We start from the raw sequence: 5479 nt of genomic DNA on the forward strand, positions 1-5479 counted from the left end.
TTGAAAATTATTTTCATTTCCATGGAAAAAGGAGTAAGGATGCTTTGTCATTGCTTTTCATAAAATCAAGCCAGGCTATAATGCAACTCCTAGCATGAACGCACAGGGTTTCTGAGACCAAAGGAATCAGCTGTGTATCTGAGAAGTGCAGGAAAGTTAGTGTAGAGCGGTCACCTTCTGTGTCCCCAAGTGGGCAGGCACAACTCTGTTCTGGCCAGAAGCAGGTACAGTAGCAATGTTGGCATCTCCTTGTGGACGTTTGTAGAAGCGGCCAAAGTAGAGATAGGCTCACCTTTGGGTGGGCTTGTCTTTGGGGCACCCATCATATGAGCTTACTTGGGAACAGAGTGAACATTTTTAGGTGAGAGAACCCATGATCCTAGAATCCCCTCAGTGTTTGGGTGAGGCTTCAAGTGAGGTTGTGACTTGGTGAGCTTTTCACACTAGGTAAGCGGTGTGGGAGTGGCCGGAATTTTGTTCTAAATTCTAATCCAGTGATCCTTATGGGCCACTCCACCTCCCTCATTGTAAGTTTTACCTTTTTTGCGTAGTCTTTCTTGGCACTTAATTATTTCAGGATTTGTACATAGTGAGACTCTCAGAAAAAAATTGTAAGTTGGCTTGGGTGGGAAGCACAGCCACGTACAAGGGGGTCCCCTGGACTATACTTGAGACTATGGATATAAGACTATGTAGTTCTGTTCCAAGATAGAGCCGTTATCTGGGAACCATGCCTGCTCTGTCCCTGAGTAAATCATGAGAGGTTTCTACGCATTTCCCCAAGTTTGTTTATGCATTCAGAAAATACTTTTTAGATTCCTCCAATGTGCCTGACCTTTCCTCAATGTCTCCAAATAGATCAGTGAACAAAACTGATGTCCTTGTCCTCCTGGAGATTAGAATCCCATGAGAATAATCTTAACATTTCCAATGTTGGAAAATTGAAACAATTGTTGCTCAGAACAAAGATGGCTGGCAAATACATGATTTTTACCCCTCATTTTACAAATGAGTTACAGCAGTTAAAGTTTAATTGAAATAACATTAAATTTAGAAGCATTTACTTCGTATTTAAAAATATTAGACCACTAAGGTGACCATGGAATGGATCTTGAATAAAGAAATATTAAATTAGAGAGTTAGGCATAATGAAATACCGTGAAAGAGATTAGTTACTGAGTTAATTTTTAATTTTCCAAACACCATTTCAGAAACAATAGCACCCTGGCATTGAACTGGAGTCTTTGAAAACTCTGCCTCTCCTTGGAGCTCCTAATATGACCTCATATTGTTGCATTGTTGAATAATCTCAACATTTTTGGGTGTAACCAATTTAACAAGTTGACACTTGGTGCTGTTCATACAACATGTCCCTTAGAGGAGCAAGACAGAACAGGACCGAGAGATTACAGCAAGGTAATGGGATTTAGGCATCTTGAACTTTGTTGCCTGTGCAATTTCATGCTTGGAACTGGCCTGTGATGCCTGCAAGTTACCCAAACAAATGACTTAAAACGTAACAAAGAAGATAACTTAAATTTAGTCAAAGCTGTTGAGTGTGAATAATTTGATTAAAGTCCATTTTTCTAATCATCACTTAGCAAACATTTATTAAGGATCTATTCTGTGCCAGGCAATGTAGATAATCAAGGTTACTACCCAGGCAGAGCATAACTCAATGGAAAGGAGAGACAGTAGAACAGAGTTTGGGCGAGAATTAGTGCTAAGACGCAGGTGACACAGGAGATGTGACTGGATTACGTTAGGCTGAGTGGCTATTCCACTTTGGTGGGAACTGGCCTGCTGTAACTGTTTAAGTTTGTTGTGTCTGATGTTTAAACTAGCCTTCAGGAGAATATTGCACAAGGTAAAGGACAAGTGGTCAGAGGTCAGATGTCCTGAATTCTCTAAGTTCAGGACCTTTTAGGCCTTTCCTTGTTAAGATCCTTATTAGAAGTAGGACTTGATGGACATTTAAATCTCTTTAAATTCTAGCACCTAGTAATCACATCTGTGTCTTTAAGCTTTAAGAACACTTAGATTTGATGAGGTTTCCCACAGAGAACTGAAATGACTAGCAGTATCTTTCTTATTAACACTTGATGTTTTCTAATTCCAATGTTCTTTTCAACATATTTTTCTTTTCATCTTCACAAGAAATCCTGTAGATGAAGAAACTGAATTTTAAAGCAGTTAAATTATCAAATTTCACAGAGGCAGTAAGTAGAGGGTCTATTCAGCAGGGCCTTAGCAAATGACAGTTGATGACCATTAGATTAAAACAGCCCTATGCAAAGATAGCAAGCTAGTTAGCTCTAATTTCCTTCCAAACACCACAATTCTTCGTGTCTTTTACAAGTGTATCCTCAAGTTAATACTCTGTGGGTACCATTTCAGATAAGGGATCAGATGATATCTAGGGGTTATTTTGCCCAACCACAGACGTGAAGCTTCTTGAATCTTGAAGACATGACAATATAGCTACAGCTATATAAAATGAAGTTTCACCCATTTAATAATAAAAAAGGATAAACTGCCTCTGGGAATACAAAATAAAAAGCTACTTTGGAAAATGCTTTGAAAATTTCTTATATGTTTACCAAAATGACCCTAAAATCATATTTGTAGGTATTTATTTACATGAGAGAAAGGAAAATCTTAACACAATTTATATTGTTTTTTTCATAGTTGCAAAAAACTGGAAAACTCCAGTGTCCTCAGTTGGTGAACAGATGAACATTCTGGTATATACGTACAATGGAGTATTGCTGAAAATAAAAGAACAGAGTCTCAATACATGCAATAGCTTGGACGAATCCCCAAGGTACTTTTGCTAGTTGAAGGAAACCTAATTTGAAAGGTTATATGTTATATGAGTTCATCAGTATGGCAGCTTGGAAAACTATAGGATCAGAAAATATGTTTATGGTTCTGTGAGTTAGGGAAGGGATAAATGATAAAGACACAATAGAATCTTTTGAAATGCTGGAAGTATTCTATATAGATTGTGGTAACAAGTGGTTGACAACACTGAATGCATTTGTCAAAACTCATAGAACTATGAAAAAAGAAGGATAAGTTTGACTATACGTAAAATATAAACTCATAACCTGATTCCTTCAAAAAAGTAGTAATATACACTGTATTTTGGTGTGTTTTGGTTTTAAAATATTTTGAGTGAAAGACTTTTTCTTTTTCAGAAAAATATCCCATTCTTATTCAGTATTTATTTTCTGATAATGTCAAGTGGGGTCAAAATCAGTAAGTCCCTTCAAGAAGAAATTCAATTAACCAGATTGGAGTGCCCCAATTGGGGGGGCATGAACACCAGGTTAGAAATAATGAGAGTAACCTACCACTGCTTCAATCCCTAGGACTCACTTTCCATAATCTGTTTCATACATTTTTAAAATGGTAACTCTGTAATCCAGTGTATTTTAGCACCAGTGCTTACTTGCACTATTTGTAGATTGCAAAGCACTTGAGGTCAATGGAGTACAAAGGATGCAAGGTCACATAGGAAGTAGAATTTTTCTTCAGCGTATAAATTCTGTGAGGTCAGGTACTAGGAAAAATTCATTATGGCATCAAACACATTTTTTTCTTGGGATTGAACTCCCAGGAAATTTACAGCGACCTAGAATTTCAGCTATTGATTGATTGATTGATTTTTCTAAGCCACTAACCTTCCCAAGCTGGGCTTGAACTTGAGATCCTTCTGCCTCAGTCTCCCAGAGTACTAGAATTATAGGCATATTTCACCGAGGACTGAAACACTCTTTAATCTCTCAGTAAATGTGCATACATGTCCTTCTAGGACACATGCTGACAAATTCCTTCTCATATCTCAACACAAAAGACTAGCCCTTGGAAAATGCGAAACCCTGCCCAGTCCAGAGTGATGCAGAGGACTGAGTCAGGGATTTCTTCTGAGTCAAGAGGTTTTCACATCTCTTCTTTCTCCTGACATATCTTCCTTAGGAGTCAGAAGCCCAGATCAGCCTCAGGGTTCTCCTCAATATAGTTTGTTAAGAAGTCACTATCATTCATCTGGAGATGGCATTTGTACGCAAGTTCTCTTATAATTGGTGAATGCTCATTGTATATATTTATGGGGTATAATAAACTGAAAAAATTCAGTAGAAAACTTCAGTGGCAGACTTCATCAAGCAAATGAGTCAATGAGCTTGAAGAAACCATTTGAAATTATCCAGGGAAGAATTTCTGAAACACAAAACAAAAAACAAATGGAGAAAGACTATGAGACATATGCGATATCATCGAGAAAGCTACCATTTGTATGACGCACACTTCAGAAGCGGAGGAAAAAGAACAGAAAGTCCATGTATAGAAATAATGACTGAAAACTTTCTAAATCTGGAGAAAGATATGCATGTTCAGGAACAAGAAGATGTATGCAAGTTCTTCTGTCTTCAAGAAATGAAACACAGCCTGGCTTAAGTAATTAGGGAAATGAAGAAGTGCTCATGTGACCTAAACACCAGGCTGGCTCCAAGAGCAGGGTGACCATGCTTCACGATGTTGCCATCTCTGGACTCTGCCTCCCTTTGTGTTTACAAGCCCCATGCAGCTTCAGGGCAGTCAGGAGCCAGCAGCCCCACATCTTCCTTCCCCCTCTCTGGGGTTTGACCACAACAGGAAAGAAGGCGTCCTGTTCTCCAGCACTTTGGACAGAAGCCCCAGACCCAGTGGTCATTTCAATAAGAAAGTAAATTCTATGTTTAGCCAGCTCAGAACAATTGGACCCAGGGATGCAGCACAGGGATAAGGGTCAACTGTGAGAAGCAAGAAGGTCCCCAGTAGGAAACAGATTATTGCTACTGGAAGGGAAAGATTCACTTCCGGACGATGAAACCAATGAGTCTTACCTTGTTTAAAATCCCACTACTCAGAGCAGTTCAGGTCCTAGGTATGCAGAGGTGCAAAGAAGGGAGCTGCATTCTGTCTTGCAACATTCAGCTGAGTAAATGTAGGAGTTCCGCATGCATCTAAGAGGATGTGCCCATGCCTGGTGAATTTGTTTTTTGGTGCTCCTTGCTTTCTGTCTCCTTTCAGGCCATCCCTAGCTGCCTGGGATGCTCCACCATATCCCAAAGCCATTGGCTTCTTCGGGACCCAGGTTTCCCTCTTCAGCAGAGGTAATGAAGGAACTCTTACCAAAAAAGCTAAGTGGCAATGGTAATCACATAAACACATGTACAGATTCCCCCTCCATGTTCACAAAGCAACAAATGATGCAAAGTATCATGAAATCTGTACTCCAAATGCCTCAGCAAGATATAATTTATAGAGCACATGATTTAACTCAAATTAAATAAAGCCTAGCCACAGAGTGGATACCAGAAGATAAGAACAGCAATTAACATAAAAAAACACATGATTTAATTCAAATTAAATAAAGCCTTACCACAAAGTGGATACCAGAAGGACAGCAAGTAACATAAAAAAAAAAAAAAAA

General features: G+C 38.9%; 1 long non-coding RNA gene across 1 annotated transcript in view; it reads left to right on the forward strand.

Annotated features, from left to right (window-relative positions):
- Window positions 1-1359: 1359 nt before the first annotated feature.
- Window positions 1360-5479, forward strand: part of LOC104864260 — a 24956-nt gene continuing 20836 nt past the window's right edge. Inside the window, exons 1-2 of the long non-coding RNA XR_780814.1 lie at window positions 1360-1416; window positions 2689-2824. This is a non-coding gene — a long non-coding RNA (uncharacterized LOC104864260). The remainder of the gene's footprint in view (window positions 1417-2688; window positions 2825-5479) is intronic.

The sequence above is a fragment of the Fukomys damarensis genome, unplaced genomic scaffold (genome assembly GCF_012274545.1).
Source record: "Fukomys damarensis isolate Sample0158 unplaced genomic scaffold, DMR_v1.0_HiC HiC_scaffold_3, whole genome shotgun sequence".
NCBI classification, from domain to species: Eukaryota; Metazoa; Chordata; class Mammalia; order Rodentia; family Bathyergidae; genus Fukomys; species Fukomys damarensis.